At 39.1% G+C, this 21,811-nt stretch overlaps 1 long non-coding RNA gene across 2 annotated transcripts in view; it reads right to left on the reverse strand.

Moving 5' to 3' along the window:
* The window catches only part of LOC141571007 (uncharacterized), a 151,644-nt gene that overhangs the window by 17,512 nt on the left and 112,321 nt on the right, over window positions 1–21,811 (reverse strand). For both annotated transcript variants that reach the window (XR_012495456.2, XR_012495457.2), the window contains one exon: window positions 5,053–5,111. This is a non-coding gene — a long non-coding RNA (uncharacterized LOC141571007). The remainder of the gene's footprint in view (window positions 1–5,052; window positions 5,112–21,811) is intronic.

Raw genomic sequence — 21,811 nt, forward strand, 5'->3', positions numbered from 1 at the left:
TGGATGTGGTTGACTTCAGAGACAGATGCTGACACAGCCTCAGAGAGAGGCTTAGGGCACTTGTCCCTCAGAGGAATGATGAGAACTTTGGTCCTAGATGACCCATTTAATAAAGTTCAAGGCAAGGGCTTGTTTAAAAACAAAAGTTAAAGTTTAGAATCAAGTAAACAATCTGAGAGGGAAATACGCTGCATGCGACCTGATGAGTGCCCATGCCATAGACCTACCGTAGATTTCCCTAAATGTTTTGCAGCTTAAAATGGAATGAATCCTCCAGTCAGGCCTGCACCTGAGCCTGTTGGGGACCCGTCATGGGAACTTAGCAAATACTGGTTTCGGAAGCCAAGCAGATCACTAAAATTACGTCTTCTTTGCTTGAACGTCTAATTCACGGATTGAAATATTAATAAATGAGCTTCTGTTATGGTAATTAGTGAAGTACTAAACTTTAAGAAACTGAGCAATTGGAGATGCCTCCGAAATACTTAGATGACCATTTACGTTCATGTTACATCGTGTATTATTTTATGGGTTGACTCATAGTCACCCTAAACTCAGAATGGCAAAGACTGCTATTTGTCCCAAAATAGCCAGTCTGCCTTCTTCCTGGGCACATAGCCGTACAGAATAAAGAGTGTAGCTCTCGGTTTCCCTTACAGATAGACATAGTTCTGTGCCTAAGTTCTGGCCAGGGGGATGGGAATGGCATATTGTGTGAAGCATGTGTCCTTACATGGGTGGAACGTGCCCTTCTCCCTTGGCTCATTCTCAGTGTTGGATGGGGAGACGCTGGCATGATTGGAGAAATGGAGACCATGCATGGAGGAGCACCAAGAGAGAAGCCTGGAGCACTTCACAAAGCAGAGCTGCCTGCCATCAGAGCCCTGGAATCCCTAGATCCGGGGATTAACGTGAGAGAGAAATGAACTTTCTTGATTAAAGCACTGTCATTTGAATTGTACTGATCGTCATGACCAAACCTAATTCTAAGTAATCCATGTGCCACCATCTTTGCAAAAGTCCAGAAAGAAGTACTAAAGCTAAGTGGTCACAGTGATTCTCAATGTACAAAGTGGTAGGAATGCAGATAAATCTGAGGGAAATCAGTTCTAAGATCATCCATTTCAGACACTTAACATTGCACTTAATGCAGCATACAAGCTGAGCAGTGACCTTGACATTCCCACAGTACGGCATCTGTACTTCCATCACTGTTCGAGAAATTTTCAGTCACCTAATTTTCTTAAGTAGACATACAACAGGCATTGAACAACATTTATAGTTCTAATGCTTAGTACGAAAAGTTTTGTTATCTTAATGGAAATGAAGTTTTGAGAAATTTTCAGTCACCTAATTTTCTTAAGTAGACATACAACAGACATTGAACAACCTTTATAGTTCTAATGCTTAGTACGAAAAGTTTTGTTACCTTAATGGAATTGAAGGGGAAAAAAATACTAACTAGGGAACCAGAAAACTCTCTCACTGACAAACAAAAGGGTTAGTGGATCATCAGATGAGAGGGAATCTTTCTCTGGCATCCACAGTGGTAAAGGAACTTCAATCAGTGGCTGGATGATTCTCTACGAATTTATGAAAAAAGGAAAATTAACAATTGACACCCACCACATTTCTGGGTGGGCTCTTCATATTATTTTCTAGCACTCCCACTGTTTTCAGCCCTAATGTTCTTATGATATCCCTTGGCTGCCCTCTACACACACAAACACACACACACACACACACACACACACACACATTATACCTCACTAAGATATGACTCCATTCTCCAAACTTCTCCTCTCATTTCATTAACATAATAGGAGTTGATACTCATACAGTCTTTACATATATATTAGTTCATTCAACCCCATGAAGTACATGACTGCAAGTTACCCTTATTATCCCCATTTTAAAGACAAGAGTGTGAGTCACAGAGCTAGTCAGTTGTGAGGCTGGACTCTAAAAGCAAGCAGCCTGGTGCAAAGTGAGTCTGTTCTACAAATACATCCCATTCACCCAGGTATATTTGTGAAATATTGGCATTATTTACCACGTAAGCACATCTTCCATAAAACACAACCCCTAGCCTAACTAAAATGTGTCTTCTCAAGGAGACTCAGTAAAACAGAAAGGAGCAGTCTATTGGAAGAGAACTTCGGGGAGGCAGCTGTCTGTACCTCTCAAATCACATTCTTTAGACACTCGACCAGTTAGCACAAGCTAGTCTTCCATCAGAATCTTATGTGTAACTATGCTTGAGCTATTAATATACAATATGAACATTACAAAGGAAGTTAATTTTGCAATTTTTAAAATGAGGTTAGTAAGAGTGAGCCCTGCTATCCCTAAGCCCAATATATTCAAATTTTCAAAATGGTTCTTTTTTCTCTGTTATGAGGCCCAAGTCCTTGATCTAAGGAAACTGCTGGAATTTTATTATTTCCAGCTTAGTGTTAAGCTGCTATTCTTCAATGTCATTCATCTTCATTGTGATCTTCCCTCTACCATTGATTTTTCCTCTGTGCTACTAGCCTTTTGATTCTAGCAAATACAGACATTAAAAGACTTTTTATCTATTGTGATCATGACATACTCTGTATTTCTGAATTCTGATGCTGAGTTTTTCAGTACAGGCGCTATCCAGGGAGGCTACTCCTTGCAAAGAAGTATATTCATATAATAACTGCTATTTTGCATTCTGTGAGATGGATATTTGTCCCTGTTTGCCGATGACGAAAGTGATACCCACAGAGATATCACGCATTGCCCAGGATTAACCAGTGGTAGAGGGCAGGAACCAGAACTCAGCCAGGTCACCGGACTCCAAACTTTGTACTCTTTTTTATAATACTATGATGTCATATCTTTCCCAAATTTAAAGGGTCTGTGTTGGTAATAGTAAGAAGTCCATGAATTTTATCTTTCAAGTTATGAAGTCTATAAAAATCATGATTCAAGTTATAAAACTCACTAAAAATCCAATCAGTGTTTCTAGCAACATATTCCCTTACATCTTTACCCAGTATATGTTCTATGGTGTCTGTTACCCACCCTCTCTTCTGTTGGGAACTGGGAAACTGACTGACCATATCTGGTGAGAGACAGCAGCCATATTGCGTACGTGGGGTTCCACCCCAAACCCCTGTACATGGCAGGACCAGAGCACGGTACTTGCATAAAAGGCAGCCAGCCAATCCACTGGCCTGTCAGGAGCCGATACCAAGGTGGCTCAGCTTAAAAAGATGAACTGAGCCAAAGAGATTCTCCCTTGAGAATATGTGACTGAGTTAGTGGCAAGGTCAGAGCCATCTTGTAGAAAGTATCAGGATAACCATGATGGTCCTCAGGCAACTGAAGTTATGAGGAAATGGAAATCAGTTAAGAGCCACCATTTACATGGTACTTACTACGTGTTTCACTTTCTTAATGTATTTACCTGACAAAGTAATAACCATTATTAACAACTCCCCCCTCCCTCGCCCACCACCACCACTTTACTGATGAGGATACTGAGACACAAAGGAATTTAAAAACTTGTCACACAGCTAGGAGGTGAGAGAGTAAGATTGAAACCCAAGCCATGTATGTGACTCTGCTGCCAAATTTGATTTTACATAAAGGCAGGTTAATGTACACACATAGAGGAGATAATAAATGACAATATACATGCAAAGAGAAACAGATAGTCATAGGAAAGACTCAGAGAAAAAAGAAAGAGAGCGTGACACACAAAAGGCATCCAGTTCTCAGAATCCATGACTATGTCTTACCTGGGACAGTTTAGTGTATATGTTCCTTGTAAATGAGAGGCTACTAAATGACATAATATGACTTATTTTGGTACTTTGTAAATACTGTACTCAAAGATGATCAAAGTTATTATCCCTGTGTATTTCTTGTTTGAGGGAAAGATTGAATCTCTTAAAGATTTATGATCCAATGTGGAAGAGAAGGTGGAAAATATGCACAGAAAAAAATATTTACAACTTCAAGAGCACAATGAGAAGATGATGCAGACTGGAGTCCAAGGAAGCTGAATAAATTTAAAATTGCTCATAAGAAGCCATGAAAACTTCGTGCAGAAATAAGGAGTAATCAGGGATGTAAAGGAAGGTAGAGACATGTTTGTTTAATATGCAGCTTGAACCATGGTGGATGGAATACTTTTGCCTCAATGGAGAAGAGAGAAAGGCATTGGCAGGGTTGGATGATAAAAACTGTGAGGGCGTGTGTGTACGCACACACATGTACATACATGCGCATGCTTTTGAAATGTAGAAGAGAGAAAAAGATAAAGCAGAAAATTTAAAGATAAAGCGAAAAAAGACAGAAAGCAGAATGTTAGGAGTTGTGCAATCGTACAAGAGTCCAGAGCAGAGTAATAAAATTCTCTGGTATTATAAAAATCTGATATATTTTTGGCTGATGCTTTAGTAAACGCCCTTAAAACAAACATAACATTCTATGCTCACAGAACTGTCACTAAATTCTTAGTTTATGACATTTAAACAAATAATCAGACATCCTGAAATCAAATGCCTCCTTGCTCGGTGTCTTCCAGCCACAGCGGTGCCTTTTTTGCTCTCCTATGTATTGGCACATAGTAGGCATTCGATAAATACATGTGTACTACATAAATAAATGTTAGTGTTAGCTTCTCGTTCAAACATAAGACCATATCTGTAAAATTAAAAATGTCACATGTTTTTTAAATGAATTGCCCACGCTCATGTCTTATGAAACCCAAAAGTTCTTTGTTCACACCCTCTTGCTTTCTGTACCCCCACCAGACTATCTATTCACATTGTCATAAACTCTTTATGATTGGAAAACACATCAGTCAAAATATGAATTTTTAATTGTTTAAGCAGATTAGGGTTTGCCCTAAAACACTGTGCTGGCAATCCTGTGTTTGCACATGTAGTTGAAACAACACCCCAGGCCTATTGAACCGGGAAAGGCCAAATGAGTTGGATTCAAGGATGCAAAAAATACAAACTAACAACACTAGCAAATAAAAAGAAAAAAAAGCAATTCACAAATACGTACCCTGAGAGCGACCGCCATATAATATATAGTTGAGAATCTCCTTTGGGCCTCCCAGGTACCTGTACAGAAGAAGAGCAGAATAAAGTATCTCTTTTACTTTTTGTCAGGACATACATATTCTCTTTGCTGACCTTCTCCAACTGAAACAAAACAAAAACAAAACCAGTCTGAAGAGCTGTACAGATAGATGAAGAGTTATGAGATTACAGCTGAGCATTTGTATGTACAATGTTTACCAGCCTAAGTGATCTGGCAGATAACTCTTAGAACTTTGATATGATCTCAGGATGAGAGAGCAGATCAAATAAAATTTTGGAAACAAAGATTAATGGTATATGATATTTCAATATATTACAAAGCTATAGTATTTAACACAATCATCTTTGCTTAAAATATAAATGTACAGTTTTATACTTATATATATTATTTTTATATTTACATATAAACAAATAGAACCTTAACCGTATCACAGATAAAATATTCAAAGTAGTTAAAAGATTTAAATTTAAAAATTAAACCATTAAAAAAAAGTGCTGCAAATATTCATAGAAAATCACTATGTCAGACAAATGGCAAATTTGGAAACACATTTGCAACAAATTCAATAAAGAGTTAATACTTTTAAAACATATGCACAGCAATGTAAACATACTTAATGCCACAGAACTGTACATTAAACATGATTAAATGATAAATTTTATGTTATGTATATTTTTACCTCAATAAAAAAATAAATTCCTAGGAAAAGTACATTCAGAACCTAATAGAGTCATGGCAAAGAGATGACTAGGTACCACACAAAGTAAAACAATACTCATTATCAAACATTTGAGAAAGTGATCAAGCTCATGAGTAATCAAACGATGCCAAAAGCATGGTACTACTAGAGTTCATCCAAAAATGTTCGTCCTGCAAAGGTTTTTGAGGAACGATACCCAACTATAGGGCACAGTTCTATGAAAGTAGCACTTTCCCATATCATTCTTTTCAAAGCAATTTGACAGCATGCAGTTTGGCGGGTGTGGTGGATTGGCACTGAACAGCCACTCCTACATCCTTCTTGACTAAAATAGCTTCCTAACCTGCTAAACTGCCAAAGCTGGAAAGTTGAAAGTCAATTTTTCAGATTCCTTCATAGCTGCGATTCTCATATGATTTGAGTTGATCCAAGTCAATGCCCTTGGTGAGGTTTGGAAAAGCAGACTTGAGGCAGTGGTTATTCTTGGCTGCTTTGGATTGTTTTTTTGTTTTTTGTTTTGCTAGCATAGATGTGGAGGCACTTAAGTTGACAACGACAGGGTGAAGAGAACTGCCAGTCTCCCTTCACTTTCTTTATGGATGTCAAATATGGGGCATCCATTCGCTGGCATGGGTTTTAGCCAGCACAGAATGGTTCTGCATCCAGCAGCTGTAGTGGTCATATGTCAATTCCAAAGGTGGAATATAAATATATTTCCAATATAGCTACAGAAGTGTCTATACTAGAACAAAAAGTAAACCATAATTTTAAAATCTCAAAAATCTGACAAATACTGCTAACATTACAAATATCCAGAAAAATAGCATAATGCTTTTAGTAATCAGTTGTCTGATTCTTCTTTAATATGGTTATAATCTATACAAGTTTTTTACATTTTGGCTGTGCATTCTGATCACCTCTTATATAAGACTATGAATTTATAATATCACTGCCTTGAGAGCAAAATAGAAATGTAATGCTATTTTGCTAGAGGAAACTAGAGTCTTTCCTCTAGTGTGGATAACCAAACAATTATTTTTTAATTCGTGATAGTTTAGAAAACTTTATTTTTCACATCTCATTGAGTTTCCCTGAAGTTCAGGAAAACCTCAGTCAAGGTGTCTATCACATAAAAGCTGTAAGATTCAGAAATTTAAATATTATCTCAGTGTGTTCATATAGCTCTACATTTCTTTTTTTATAGTCTACAATTAGCAAGTCTACCTTTAATTGGCAAGACTATCAAATAATATAAGAGTCAATTCATGGCTCTTTTCATGGAAATTTATCTTTTCTTCTTAATGAAAGGATATGATTTTGATATAGTATGAATTTTTCTACAATTCACTTCTTAAGGTCAAAACAATGTCTATTTATTGTATCACATTTTCCTTATCATTTTTGTTCTATAGTCTATTATTTATATCTACATTTTCTTTCAGTTCTATGATAAATACATAATGATGTTCCATGGAGGCCAAGCCTAGTGAAACATGAAGAAAGGTGTGTGGACTTTCGTAAAAGTAATGGGAATAATCAATTGCAGGCCTCAGAGTCGGCACTAGAGGGGGTGAGCTGGAAAGCTAAGAGGATCTCAGTTTAGGTAACATCTCCTTTAGGGAAACTCCTACGACTCCCCAAAACTGGGTTTGGTATTTATCCCTCCCATAGCAATCTCAGTTCATACCACAAGTAATACACATTACACTATACTGAAATTGTCCTTTAATGGGCAAGACATTTTTTTGACAATAAGCTCTTTGAAGGCAGGGTCTTCTCTGAGTGTAGTCAGCACTCAATGAATGTGCTAATTCCTTGAATAGATGAATGTATGATGTTTTGAAGACTTTTAATAAACCTGGAAATGGCTATGATACAATGATAATGATAAAGGAGTAGACTTCCGAATGATGCACTGCAGAATACTCATGATTATTGTTGAAGCTGGATGATGGAGTTCATGGAAGTTTAATCTTTTCTTTACTATCATCGACATTTGAAACTTCAGTAATAATAAAAAGGAAAAACGTTATGCAAAATGTAATACCAACTATGTTAAGAATACTCTACATGGGGAACAACAACAAAAAACAACAACAACAACAAAAACATGGGAAAGAAATATCTTAAAATTTAGGAGTTGTTATTAGAGATGATTTGAGTAGGTTTCCGTTTCCTGTGGTTGTTAGAATTGTAAGATGACCTGTGTGTGTGTGTGTGTGTGTGTGTGTGTGTGTGTGTGTGTGTGTGTGAGAACTGGACCTATGAATATGATGATACCAGACCTGTGATCAAATTACATTATTTGGCAGAAGTGAAGGGATTTTGCAGTGGTAATCAAAATCCCTAATCAGTTGGCGTTGAGTTAATCAAAAGGGAGATTATCCCAGGTGGGGCTGACCTACTCAGGTGAGCTCTTTGAAAGAAGGCCTAGCTCTTCCCTGAAACGAAGCTTCCCATGTCAGTGTCCATCATGTGAAGAAGCAAGCCACCACGGAGTCCTACAGCTGTAGGAAATGTAGGAAATGAATTGTGCCAACAATCACTTGAGCTTGGAGTCAGACCTTGAGCCCCAGATGAGACCACAGACCAAACACCACGAGGAGGGCAGCCTCTGAGCAGAGAACTCAGCTAAGCTGTGCCCACACTCCTGACCCATGGAAACTGTGAGATAATAAATATGTTGTTTTAAGCTACTAAGCCGGTGGTTATTTGTCATGCATCCCCAGAAAATTAATGGATTTCCTTTCCATTTTCTGGATTTTTCAGGTTTCCTGTAATAAATATGTTTATTTTATACTAGAGGAAAAAACTTTTTGTAACAAATTTTTTTTTTAAAAATTACTGTAGATGATTCAGGACTACCAAGCCATATTTTGCAGACAAGTGAACTGACATCATTTTTCTCCATACTGTTAGCAAAGAGCTACATTAAATAGGAGGAAATCTTCTCTCTGTGTTTTAATGGTTGGGACCAAATCCAAAGTTACCCAGCTCAAGGACAAAAGCTAATCCATTCTATATAATTAAACTGGGTTGGTTGTGAACACAAATGTGCTGAGAGATAAACCTTTGCATAAATCATTCTTCTCTTACTGTACTAAGCTTCCATGAAACCATCCTGAACCAACAGATTTTAATTTCAGTTCAGATACCAACACCCAGCAGACTATCCCACTGGTTAATGATGTTGAAACTGATAAAACTGAGTGCAAAGGGAAGCCATTCATGAAACAAACAACATAACAAGCAATCAGGCTCACAGCTGATAATATTCACATACTGTGTAGTACTGGACTCTTGAGCACCACTCCTTGGAGACCCGCTGAGCTGCTAATCACTTTAAAATTATTATCAAAATAATCAATGCAAAGGTTCACAGTATCAATTAGGATGAGGACTCAAAGATATAACGTGGTGTTTACTGATCACCCCAATGAGCTGGATTGTCTCTGTTACATGCTTAGCTTAAATCCAAATATAGACACACAAACACTCTTCTCTAACACCCATCTGCCTCTTGCATCTGTCACATAGACAAGTTAAATGGAAAGCAGACAGGAAGTTATCACCCCTGCATCTTTTCAGTCCGTGCTGGCGACCATGTGAAATTGTGTGTGTTTTTTTCATTTATTTTTTTTTTGCACTTGGTGCTATGTATTATTTCATTATTCCCTCCATCTATATTTACAGTTGTCACCATCAGACATCCCGGACCCCGACATCAGGTCCCGTCCCCTCGACACTAATCCCAATTAGCAATGTGAGAAATGAAGCAACTCATTACAGAGTTATTTTTTCCATGGCACTGACCACTACCTGACATACCATATACTTCACTTATTAATTTGTTTACCACTACCTGACATACCATATACTTCACTTATAATTTGTTTTTGTCCTCTAGGATTTTTGCTCCACTAAGGCAGAACGTTTTGTTTGTTTTGTTCACTAATAAATGACCAGTGTATAGTGTCTGACGCATAGTAAGCAATCAATAAAAATTGTTGACTGACTGACTGAAGGAATGAATAGTATTATCATTTGGAAAACATGAGGAAGAAGAATTCCAGGGGCTTCTATTCAGCTCTTCTTATCATAATTACCTCCACTCCAGGTGTCAGGAAGTCAAGAACAGGATTTTGTGGTTGCTGAGGGTTTTCAGTACCGTCATAAAATCAGAAACAGAGTAAAGAAACAGAGATGAGCCCAGGTTCCACTGAGGTAAATTCAGCTCAAAACCCCACTGATCGCTTGCCTCCCATAAGCCCTCACTCTGACTGATAGGCCTCAATGGCGTTCTGGACCCCCAGGAACTCGTGTTAGCTCAGAACAACTGTTGTACTACACGTGAAAGGCCTGGCTTTTCCCTTTCCCGAAGCATAATCCTCCCAAGAGCTGAAGGTCCCTTTGAAGAAGACTAGAAGAAATACACGCTTGTGATATTACCACAAAATTACTTTTCAAGACCATCTAGCCTTCCTTCTATGTCTGGAATTTAACACTGGAAACTGGGTAAAAGGCCAACGCTTTCTTTTGTGGTAGTTCAAGTTGGGCGACTGATTGCCAAGACCTAGAGTTTTTGTGCTTTGGTTGGTGTTGGTATTGTTTTACAAATCAAATGTTCGCTTGGTGGACTGTACATACAGTTTATTTCTAGAATACCTATGACCGATTAGCAAATACTAAAGATCTTTGAGGGTCAGACCATTTTGATTACCACACTGACTTGCCCTCTCCCTCCCCACGCCCACCCCCTGCACCCTCCCAAAGCCCAGTTATCTCCGATGTTTACATGGTGTTACACGGCTTGTGCCACTCTGGGATGCTTATATCCCAGTGAAATCAGAGAGCTCATTTAAACTGTCTCCTCTCATTGCATTCTAGGTCCACAAAGAAGAGCCTCTACAGAGATTTTCTAAAAGACTGCTACTCTGCTCACTAGTAAATTTTTCAATGCATGACCCAGTGAGGGCTTTAGGGCCACTGTCAGAAGTTAACGGAATGGATGGCACAAAAGAAACGCACTCCCACTTTCCTACATCTTAAGTCTTTCACTGTCTTCTATATTATACCAGAAATGTCAAGCCCACTGTTGAGTCCAAGTTTTGTCGGTAGGCTAAGAAAAGAAACGAAAATCACCCCCAGTTGCATGCAGAACTGCATATAGGTGCATGCACATATAATGACGCACTCTGCTTGATATAAATCTCAGTCTTCCATCCTTGACCAACAATCTCAGCATTCCCATGTATCAGCCAGTTTTGCAAATATAAGTCTACAAAAGTTTGCAGTTCTTTTGGGTTGACTTTGTAATAGTCCCCGGGGTGTGCTTTCACTGAAGGAAGAAGAGAACGGGGGCATAGTGGCATTTTGGTTTTCTTTTGGGGGATCAATATATTTCCCATTTTTACTGGGCACATGCATATACACAGCATATTTTTAAAATGGACTTTATAATACACTAAATTTTATCACCTGGTTTACCACTAAATATATTGACACCATTTTCTCTCTTTTACAAGGTTAAAATTGCATAGTATGGAGAAAACATAATTGATTAAGCAATCGTATTGGGAAAATTTAGATACATTTGTTTTCCAAGCAGACTTTATTCTCTTGGCAATGCTTTAAGAGCAAAGGGGTGTTCTTGTCTTTTATAGCTTTCTATATGTGATAGAACGTTGCCCCTCCACTTAGCTTCTTAGCGTGCTTCTCTGTGCCCATCTAATCACCAATTGAGTAATCCATTTGATTGTTTCCAGTCTCTCTCCTGTTTGTCTCAGCACTGTGGCTGAAAGACATTACATATCCTTCTTTTAGAACCATCTTAGACAGTGACTGGTTTTCAATTGGTGCCTTGAGTTGAGGGTCGAGATCTTTGAATGTGTTATTTGTTGCTGGTAAACTGTCCATTACTATATCCAACAATCCTTGAATTGCTCACTCTCTTCAATGGCCCTCCTGCAGCAATCACTGTCTCACAAACCAGCCTTCGATGGGACTATCACTCAAGTGGACAGCGGGATCATTTAATTAGCTGTCTTCTTGCTCATTTCAATAGCTGCTCAGGTCCAGTTTGTCGACATCAACTTGATTTCCACATCCCCTTACCCCCTCCCAGAACAAATAATAAATTCCAGTTTCCCAACTTTTTTTCTGAAGATCTATTGCCTGTACCTTCTCCTAGTAGAACTTTCGGTAGCAGTCAGAGCTTTGGGATGCTAATAAAAGAAAGTGACTCTGGCTAATTAAAGCAGAAACGGAAATTATTTAAAAGATGTGGAATAGCTCACATATTCTCTTGGGAGGGCAAACTCAGGAATTTCAGAGCTAGGAACAGTTCCCAAAAGCAAACCACAGGACTTCTTGAAGTTCCCACTGGGCACAGACACCGCAGCCCAATCAGGCAGCCTTGGTGACCAGACCCCCTCAAACCTGTGTATTATCCAAATATATTCTGGGTGGTCCCTGCTTCTGGGTGTCACGAGTTACTGATTCACAGCCTGGAGAGCAGGTGGATCTGATTGGCAGAGCCTAGACCCACACCCTAACGGCAAGGAGCCAGGAAAGGTATCTGGCAAGGCATCATAAGAGTGTCTATTTCCTAAACATAGAAAATGGGTTCTGATGCTTGGATGGACAAAAAAATTGATCCATGTCGTCTACAGATGTTTTATGAGAAATGGAAGGGTCTGTGGCCACAGACAGACCCAGGTTTGAATTTGTGCACTTCCTTCACTTTCTATTTTAGTTTGGGCAAGTTAACCTCTCTTAACTTTGGTTTTTTGTTTTTGTTTTTTTCCTTATAAACAAAATGGATATGAAACCTCTTTGGGGGGAATTAAAAGTAAAGTGTGTGGACCCGATGTTCAAAAATTGAAAGCTATTACTTGAAAAATTATTCAAAATATACACTATTTGGGGAAGCCTCATCTTTGCAAATTATTTTATTTTTTTATTGAACTTTTTATATATTATTCATTTTCTCCCTAATTAGAACACTCTAGATTAGTGACTTGTTTTACACTATTTTTATTTTCCACAGCAATACACACTCACACACACACACAATAAATAAACTAATATCTCAGATCTCATAAATCAAAATGAGAGATAGTATCGCTTCATTCTACAGCAATGAATGAAAGAATATATAAGTACAGGTTATATCACATTCCAACTCTGAAGTAGGTTCCTACAGAGCTTCCACTGATGACCAAAATGTAACAGGTGAGGCCTGAAACTAATATAAAATAATACTGTCAACTGTAGTTAAATATATACATATATATATGTATGTGTGTGTGTGTGTATATATATATATATATATATATATTTTTTTTTTTTTTTTTTTTTTTTTTTAAGTAACAGGTGTGTTATTCTACATCACATTGGGCTCTAAAAGACTACTGTTCATGAATGATACCAAACAAGTCATCACTATTATAAGTAACTCAAATAAAAGTTTCAACTTTCTGAACTAAGTCAATTTAAGGAGAAACAAATGGCAGTATCTGGAAATATGGTAGTAGCAAAAAGGTAATATATTTCTTATATAAGTCAAAACAAAATGAATCATGCAAATAAAACTAGCCTGAATTAATTAAAAAAAACACAGTGAGAAATATTTTTAAATGCATATGGTTTTTTTATTTTATTTTACTCATTCACAGTCTGGAAGAATACTTCCTACTAGAATAACTTTCTAAAGTTATCTAATCATATCTAACTTTCTAAAGAAATCTAATCATTTCACTGTCCTCAAATTCCTCACCGATCTTCAAAAATAGACCCCATACCACTTGAAATGGAGATTATACACAAAACACAGGTAAATGAAACTTGAGTTAATTTTTTAAAAAATTCCTCTTCCACTTACTCAGTGGTAGAGAATGGAGTTTTTTCTACTGTCTCTACCAAATATTAATGATTCTATAATGATTCAGCCAAGGGAAGAAAATGTGGCCTCCTATTTCTGCTCCTGCAGTGTGGACTTGGCAAGTCACTTGGTCTAAGTTCAGTTTCCACATTTGCAAAATAAAGAAATTAGATCAGACTCTTTCCAGCCCTGAAAGATTGTCAACTCTGTTTGGCCATAGTCCACTTGCCCCTGTCCCACCCCCACCTAAAGTAGACCCTGTTTCCATTTGGCTTGAGGGATCAAGGTAATCAGCCAAAGAAGATAAAACACAAATTGTAAAGTTGCCAACTCTGAGTCACATAAGCAAAAAATAATCTAGTTACTCAGCATTTCCATAACGTGTTATTATTATATTTTTGAACACTATTTAGCCACTCATCCACACAAATTGTTGTCACAAACTATAAAGGAAGACACAGAGATGAAGACAATTGTCCTTGACAAATTTTTTTGAACAAGCCAAAGCAGAGGAATGACATTTTTAAATTGTGGGTGCACGGTCCCTTGGGGGCTGGGTGAGTCACGTGCCTGGCTGGTTGGTACAGCGCACACAACGGAATGCTCGCATGGGAGAGAGGCTCCACAGTCCGATTGGGCTGTGCCTCTTGGGTCCTCATCCCCATTCTATCCCACTCACCCCGGCGTGCCGAGAGCTGGGATCACGACACTGACGCTTTCACTAGACACCCAGGAACCACTCCTCTGACCCTCCATGCATCCCTCCGGATGACAATTAGGCAATTCATTCAATGTGCCCTGAGAATCTCTATGCATGCCGAAGTTCCATTTAAACCCCCAAATTAATAAGCAATGGAAGTCCGTCTCCCTCATGCACAGCACCTCTCTGGCCTCCAGCCTCTCCCTTATGCTGCTCCAGTCTCCCTGGCTTCTCTTCCGTTTCACATGGTAGAGGCCTCAGAGCGTCCTCGCCTCCCTCCCGCCTCCTCCTGGGACTACACTTACCCCTCGTGTGTCCGGGCAGCTCCACCTCTGTCTCTGCCTGTGCCACTCGCCCTCCTTTTCCTCCTCGGGGCTCAACCACCCCCAAACCTTATCTCGCATGTGTGGGATTCCTTCCAGCTTCCGTCTGATATTTCCCTGACACATCTCCCTCCCTTCATTCAAATTTCAACCAGAACTAAAATAATATTGTGTGTTAGCTATAATAAAAAAAAAAAATTAAAGAATGTATTGGGAGAAAATGTATACTATTATAAATTAAAGGTAACAATGGTAAACAGTAACTGAACCTTAATTTTTGGTAAGGAAGTAACCTGTGGAATTCCAGAAGAAAACTTTTGCTCTCAAATAGTAATAACTTATTAGGAATGACATCTCTGAAAATTAATAAAGTTTTTCAGTGAAAATATAATGAGATCATCATTTATTCAACAAATATTGGGTGTCTAATATGTACTGAGGATAAAAAGATGAAAAAGACATATTCTCTCAAAACATATACAACCTACAAAGAGAGGTAGACGTGCAAACAACTAAATTATAATGGCATAATTGCTACAATAGAGGTATGATTTAATGGAAGAAAATACACGGCAAGGTGCTACTCGTTTGTAGCTCTATCACAGTATTTACGGGCCGACATTAAAATTGTCTACTTATGTCTCCGCTTCTTCCTTTAGGTGATAAGCTATAGAGGAACCAAACTGACATCTTTTATATCTCCAGAACCTAGAAAAATGCTGCACTGTGCAAAACAGTCACTCAGTAAGTGTTGACCTGAATTATAAGTTCTGCCTAGGGCAGGGAGAAGATTCATGGATGGATTTGCAGAGAAGGTCAAGGTAACGTCTGAGCTGGATCTTAAAATATGAGTTGGAATTTTCTATGAAGAAATAGAATAGCATTTATAAAATGAAGGGAAACATGAAATAACAGTAATAATGACAACTAACATGTAATATGTCAGGAATTATACTAATCACTTGCATGCATTGTGGTTTTATTGTTACATCAACAAAATGACATAGGTATAACTTTAACAAATGAAGAAAGTGAGGCTATAGTGATTAAAAATTATGTCCAAGTTCACCCAGCAGGTGAGTAGTGAAGCCTGTATTTGAATCTGAGGGACACACATGATTCTGACTCCAAAGCTTGCGAACTAGATAACACGGAATTGAGCCAGCTCCAGTGTCCCAAGCCACCAGTTGTCTCACCACCCTGAGAATGGACACCAATCCTTCTGGTTCTCCTCTCGTGACTCTAACCTTTTCATGACACAACTTCTCTTTGATTCTCTCTCATCTTTGCTTCTCTCTGTGATTGCTTCTCCGTTCCTATTGCTTTGTCCTCCTTCTCTGTGCCTTGTGTGCTTGCTCTCCAGGAAGCGACTCATTGTGTTAGAGAAACATCTAGAGTCACCATTGGTTGGTTTGGGCTGCCCAGCATCCAACCTCCTTTGGGGGGAATCTGCTGCTGTGTGTAGATGTGCAGGTGGAACCCACCTCCCACACAGTAGCCCGTGAGCCAATACTCTCTCTTCCTGCCCAGCCTGGCTATGGGGATACGTGTCACTTGGCCTAGGCCAGTCAGACAAGTGTAAGGACAGCTGCAGACTACCATTACTAAAGGAGCCGCAGCAAAAGTAGGAAGCTGAACATGCTGCTCTTCTTGTATAACTTTTGCTGAGCTTCCCCCTGCAGAGCTCTTCAGAGCACCTTGGTTTCTGCCTCTTTTCTAAGCCAGGTCCTCTAGGCCCCTGTCGATAGGAGAGCCACAGACAATCTTGCAGGGAATATCCTACTGAGGGTAAGTTAGCCAGAATCCACCTGAGCTGCCTCTGGCCATGGCCCTAACCCATAATCCACCCCCTTGAGGCCAGGGTGGCATGGCTACACAACTGAAAGCATGGCGGTTTCTGTCAAAGCAGCCACCTGTGGCCTCTGTGTTCCGGAGGAACCTGGGGGCCCTCGTTTGGACACTCATGGACTGTAAATCAATACTACTCTGGGAGAGACTGTGTCATGTTTATGTGCTGAGAGCATTGAGTCAGTGACAAGCAGGAGGTGGAAGACACAGTAGAGAGAAGACACAAGGATGGAGGAAGGGCTCTGAGGAAATGGGAGTGAGGTGGAAGGACTGGTCTTGGAAAAATCGGAGGACTTTCCTTGTCTCCCACCCCCACCCCAATCCGGAGATTGCAGAGGTAGGTATGTTTATTGAGTGGAAGGAACTTGAAGGAGTTATTGTAAATAGAGTCTATTTCCTCTCTGAGGTAAGAGCCAAGGTAATCTTCTGACAGTGAGTGTAGGAAGATGGGGACATAATTTACAGACAGAGAGATGAAGACTGGGAAAAGCCATAAAGAGAACAGGAGAGGGGAACTTGCAAAGAGACTGTGAAATTGCACCGTGGCAACTGTTCTCTTTGCATTCACCAATAGCAATTAGCCACTCTGCAGACATTTTTGAACATAAGTGTTCCCTGAAACTTTTCCGTGCAAAATCGTGGACTTGACAAAATCTAACAAATTTCACAAAACAGAAAAACACTTAACTTAGCTTCTCAATTTTACAATTTTGTAGCTTTGGAACTTTTCAGAGTGAGTTCCTTTGCTGGTCCAGAAGGCAATATTTATTGGACTAGAAAAGAAAGTTTAAGATAACAGAAATTTGTTCTTAAGGAACCTGAATTCTATCTGATTTAGTTCTTTTGGAAATTACAAATTTGCTCCATTTTATATATAAAAGTACAAAAGAAAATTTAGAAAAAAAGACTTTTAAGGCCTCACAGAAATATTAAGTAGTGATAATTATATTGACAGATTTATTCAAAGTGGTCCTTATTATTATGGGTGAAAAATTTAATGACCAAAAGGATCTTGTTGAAATGCAATAGATAAAGAAAAGCTCATCTCTAAAGTCTAATAACCACAACTTATGGGTGTGGTTATGTTTGATGATTCAGCACACTGAATAAATCTTAAAATGTCCTGCCTGCCGGTTCTGGTGAGCAGCTCAACCGATACATAAATTATAGACTTCATTCTAGATTACTGGTTGGATTCAGGAAGTAAAGATGTGCTTCTGACATGTTATAAGTAAACAAACCATTGTTCTGCATCAGTTGGCACGTCCTACAAGAAGACAGCATCTGGATAAAATTTAAATGCAATTTCAGCTTTTGTCACATTTTGAATAAAAATAGTTGGCTGAACGACTACCTATTTAAATTATTGAAAGCTAGTGATTACAAATAAGCATCCTGGATGACGATTAGAGTGGCAGCAAAAATTATTCAGAGTCTGAAGAGCTTGGATAGGATTCCAGAAGTAGTTTTCCCTTAAATTGAGTGGTACAGACAAAAGCAGTTTGTTCTTCAAAGAGTGAGTAAAAACCATTACATTCACGAATGGAGGAGGCTGCAAGACGTGGGTTAATTTACGTAACACTTCAGAGGTTTGGGGTTTTCCAACTGCAGCAAAGATGAGTCAAAATAGAGATTAAAATTCATCATTATCCTCTTCAAACATGAAAACACTGTGTTCCTTAAAGGACGACTCCCAGCACACAGGTTTTTATTCGAGGCACGGTAAAAAAAAACAAAACAATAAATTCTCTTTTTGAAACATAATATGATTCAAAACAGCCACTAGAGGACAGTCAAAACACTGGCGATGTGACAAAGCAAGTCCTTAGATGAGAACCTTAAAATGAAAGCTGTTTTTGCAGGATTTTGAAAGGGGAGGGTGGCGGGGGAGGGAGAGAAAGAGAAAGGGAAAACAAAGTATCTCCTAGATCATATTAATGTAACATTAATGGGAAACAGCAGTAAAAATATCCCACAAGCCTGAAAGGACTTCACTAGCACATATTTGCATGACGATGGGATGACAATGCTTAGTCTCCCGATGCCTTGGGGACAACAGTTGTAGGACAGTGATTCAGCACATATAATGTAATGAGGTCGTTTCCCCAATACACTCCGACTTAACGCTGCCTCCAAAAGATCAAGGATAACATACCAAAACCCAAATCACTGGTCTTACGGAACATTTACAGGCAGCTGCACTGGTAGGTCATTTGCTGTGTGTGTGTGTGTGTGTGTGTGTGTGTGTGTGTGTGTGTGTGTGTGTGTGTGTGTGTTTAATGTAAATGGCATCTTTTTAGATTCTGAAGTCAGAATTATTACTGTCTATGAAAATGCTCATAGCTCTATTTCACCCACGTGATTTGTGGGAGGTGAAGGAGAAATGCCTCACGTGATTGCTAAAATGCCTGTGGAAATGCAGATGAAACGATGACAGACATTGGAGTACTCAGCTCTTATTCTTTAAAAATCTTTCCAAAAAGAGAATTGGGCTCGAAGTAGGGAGGCCATGAAGAAGAATTCTGGGCATTATGCAGCATCCTAGACTTTAAATCTAAAACTATTTTAAGGTCCTCAGCACATAATAATTTCCATTATTTCCAGCCTATAATTTTTCTCTTAGCCATTTTAAAGCAGAACAATCTGTATACCATGATATTACATACAACACGCATTTTCCAAATTAGCAACTGCAGAATTGCCCACGGAAATGTGGCTACAGATACAGTCTGCAAATATTCAAAGTAACTAAGAATCATTAGTTATTCTAGGCATAAACGTAATGAATAAGGACAGAAGTTAGGGCCCATCCATTCTGATTTGCTGAAGCAGAGCACAGCTGGCTGGTGTGGGGGGCTTCCGGGATCAGCTCCCTGGCTCCTTGGAGGAAAGGGCTTTGGGAACTTGAAGCTGAGACAATGGGAAATAACCACATCCTTGTTCTTTCAGTTTGAGATGACTAATCCTCATTTGTTGACAGTACAAGGAAGTAAGTGTGATACTTGGTCCAACAGTCTCTTCAACCATCTGTCTAAAACATAGCTGCGATTAATAGATTGACTATATTTACTCATGTTTTTGTCAGGAAATACTTATTTTTCATACGAACACCAAGAAAAGCAAATCATTTAGTCTAACGTAAGACATCTTATCATGGGATGTCTGACCCCATTGTATTGTAATCTCCTCGCTAACAATTTGTGTAACGTTAAGGTTGCCTTTCGTTTCCCTTCCATAATAGAGAGCGGCATGGGAGCAGTACGTCAGGCATGCTTTCAGTATTTGGCCACTTGGAGTCACAAGACCTATCCTACTTACTGGAAGAGACAGGGAAAACTGAATTAGTGATTCCTAAGATTCCTGATGAGGGCTCATAAGCTATAGTGGTTCTGAATACCAAAGGGTTTTTATATATCTGGTTCTACTACAGGTAAAAACCCTAGCCCCTAGGACAGGGTGTAAAGTAAACTAGTCATACGCAAGAGTAATAGATAGTGCGGGGGGCCCAGGTAAAGGATGCGGTGGAATAGATCGTAGGGATTCCTCTCTGAAGTTTCCCTGGGATGACCAGAACAGAGCCACGCACCTCCATAGCTCCTGACTGTCTCTCTCAGATGGCCCCATCCATCCTGCGGTCACTGCACGCTCCTAAAAAGCAGGCTGTGTCTCACGCATCACTCAGTTACCCCGGCCTGTCTTGCACATTTGTAATTGCATAAAGGTTGACTGGATGAATGAGATTGCGAGGTAGAAGATAACCAAGCATGGGGCTCACCCAATACACTTCCCTGGGCACTTTGCTTCTAAAGAAACGTAATCCTTCATCCAGAAGCAAGACCCAGAGCAGGCGTGGATGGCTCTCTACAGAGCAGGCGTGGTGTCTCTGCTGCCTCAGGCCATGTCCTCTATGTTCACTAGCTGTTCAGCCTCTTCGCCAGTGATAGTTAACTTTAAGGTTCTTGAACAGCTGGGCAGTGTTAACTGATGTTCTCAATGGGTTATATGCACTGGGTCATGTCTAGAACAGCATCTCTCACATCGGAGGTGCTCTACACAAGAGGAAGGAGCAAAAGGAGGACTAGGAGGACTAGATGAAAAGACATAAGCTCTAGTTTCGTGAATATAGAAAGAATTTTCAAAACCCAGTCTGCTAGTGAAGGCAGTTGTTGTTTTCCTCTGAGCCCCTTCTGTCTCTTCCATCTTCACACTCGATCATGCCATCTGAATGGGCCATTTAGCGGCCATGATGATAGTTTTGTAAAGCTGGGTGTTTTAGGAAAATGTGGGGCTCTTTGATCTCTTACCCGGTTTGTAGCTATGTTTCTACTTATTTTTTCCAGGCTCTGTTTGCTTTTTTCCCCTTACCTCCTCCAGGTTATGGTGTTTTGCTTGCACTTTAATTATTTTTAATGTGCCCTCCACCAGAAACCCATAGTATGCCTGTACTAGGACTGAATCTTGCCTGGAGTGAATGCTCATAGACAGAGGTATAAAATGGTATAACTAAAAGAAAAGAAAAATAATTAAGCCTGATGTCAAAACAAACATTGAAATAAAATTCTGCCTGTTTTTTTTTTGTTTTGTTTTTTCAGTTTGGAGGAAATTTTCAAAATTAATGGGATCAATCACTTAAGAAAACAGCACCAAAATGGTCATGAAAAATAAGCGTGGGGGTGCTTATGTACTGATTTTTTATTAAGTTTATTGAAGTGACATTGGTTAGTAAAATTACGTAGGTATCAAGTGTACAATTCTGTAATACATCATCTACCTATCACATTGTGTGTTTACCACCCAGAGTCAGTTCTCCTTCCATCACCATATGTTTGATGCTCTGTACTATGATTTTGTCCTTCCTTCCTTCCTACCTTCCTTCCTTGCTTCCTTCCTCCCACTCTTCCTCCCTCCCTTTTTCCTTTAATTTATTCATTCTTCCTTTCATGATTACATAGATAAGCAGATAAGACAAACAGGCTTTTTTCCTTTTGAAAATATGAAAAATGAGAGAACTGGGAAGGCTCAAACATTCTGTTAAAATGGCAAAGTGTGACCAAACTGTCTTCAATGTATGCTACAATACTGTTTTGCATGAGAATAACTAGCAGAGTCACAATTGATGTATTGGCAGAATCACAATTCTGGTATATCAACTACGTACATTTTAAGTTTCAATATACTTTCATATATTAACTTCATTTCTGTAACTCACACCGAGTGTAATGGTTACACAACTATAAGAATCTTTGAGGACTTTGTACATACCCTTT

The sequence above is a fragment of the Rhinolophus sinicus genome, chromosome 16, assembly GCF_057876585.1.
Source record: "Rhinolophus sinicus isolate RSI-liver-muscle chromosome 16, RSI-T2T, whole genome shotgun sequence".
In the NCBI taxonomy this organism is placed as follows: Eukaryota; Metazoa; Chordata; class Mammalia; order Chiroptera; family Rhinolophidae; genus Rhinolophus; species Rhinolophus sinicus.